This window comes from Apaloderma vittatum, unplaced genomic scaffold (assembly GCF_000703405.1).
Source record: "Apaloderma vittatum isolate BGI_N311 unplaced genomic scaffold, ASM70340v1 scaffold23921, whole genome shotgun sequence".
Taxonomy (NCBI): Eukaryota; Metazoa; Chordata; class Aves; order Trogoniformes; family Trogonidae; genus Apaloderma; species Apaloderma vittatum.
Window position 1 is genome coordinate 8519 of NW_009697702.1, and position 1457 is coordinate 9975.

At 53.0% G+C, this 1457-nt stretch overlaps 1 protein-coding gene across 1 annotated transcript in view; it reads right to left on the minus strand.

The window, feature by feature from the left end:
• Positions 1–1457, minus strand: part of LOC104280171 (exocyst complex component 6B-like) — a gene marked incomplete at its 5' end in the record, with an annotated part of 4648 nt that overhangs the window by 2665 nt on the left and 526 nt on the right. The window lies entirely within an intron of this gene.

Genomic DNA, 1457 nt, shown 5'->3' on the forward strand with positions numbered 1-1457 from the left:
TCAGAATTCCACGTCGGCAAAGCTCGGTCGCCGGCGGGGAGGGCTGGGGTGTGGAGGGGCCAGGTCAGATTTGGGGGAGCTGGAGGATGGTGCAAGGAGACTCCTCAAAGGGTCTGAAGCCTGGAGGGGGAAGAGGGCAGAGCCCGCTACGGTGGTGATGCTGTGCCATGAGGATGTGGGAGACGCAAGCGCCAAGCTGGCGATTTCACCAGGGCTACCTCCAGAAAGCAAACTGGATGCATGTAGATCACCCTTCAAATGAGATCCTTTTTGGGAAGAAGGCCAGCAAGCTGAGCTGGGGTTCGTGGCTTTTTAATACCAGTACTACCTGGGGAAAATGGCCAAGGAGTGTGGAGCTGCCTTCCCAGCAGCTGCCACGGACCCCAGCTCACCAGTTCCCTGGCTCTTCCAGCTGCTTCATGTCCAGGCTCTTAGATTTTGGATAGCTCTCTATTTTATTGTTTTGTTGATAGATCTGAAAAAAAATCACCTTTTTGGATGTCACGCTACGTATGTCAGGCTGTGAACACATTGCAAATAACACAACGCAGCACATAAAAATATGTATATAAGACCAATGCTATAACTTATAAAAAGTGCTTCACACACAGCAGCCACCCAAGTTTAGCCCCAGTGTGCTGTACTGGTACCGTTTGGATGTTGCGAATTGCTCTGAAACGAGTTGTTCTCCCCCGTGGGAGAGGAGGTGGTGCAATGATGCGGAGCACAGGTAATGCAGATGTGGCTCCACAGCTCGGAAGGACACCAGGGTCAGTCTTACAGAAGTGGAGCTCCAACTCTAAACTAATCATTTCCTCCTCTACAAGCAACGGAGAAAGAGGCGTTCTCCAAAAAACAACTCAAACTCCTCCTCTGTGTCTGATTCCACGGTAAACCTAACCAAATCTACCTGCAACTTGCTTGTCCTGCCTGCTCCTCCAAGCAAGACTTAGTAGCGGAGCCCCAGCGGCATGAGCTGCTTGGAAAGTGATTAATCATCATTTTTGGAGGTTCCTTCTCTGCCAGAGCAGCTGGAAGACCATCTGCGAGGTCTGATGGTTGCAAAGGGGTAGGAGTAGAGCTGATCCTCCCAAAGAGAGCCTGAAGGTCTACCAGAGGAAGGGTCATCTGGGCCAACTCCTACCACACACAATGGGTGGCTGGTGGCACTTCCATGTACCAAAGGGGTAACACACAGAGCAAGGCCCACTCTTTGGGTCTCTCATGGGCTTTCCCTCCTTGCTGCTGGCTTGTAGGACTGGCACAAGCCTCCTCGCTGTGCTTCAGGAGGGGTCCCAAAGCCCTGCAGAGACCACGAGGCTCTCGCTCAGTGCGTCCCAGCGCTCCTCCCCGGCAGATTCAACCTTATCAAAGAGTGTCCTCACTGAGAGCAAGCCCTTGAGCACGCAGCCACCCAAAGACACCGTCCCTGCCCCTTAGCTGGGCTTTGAGCACTC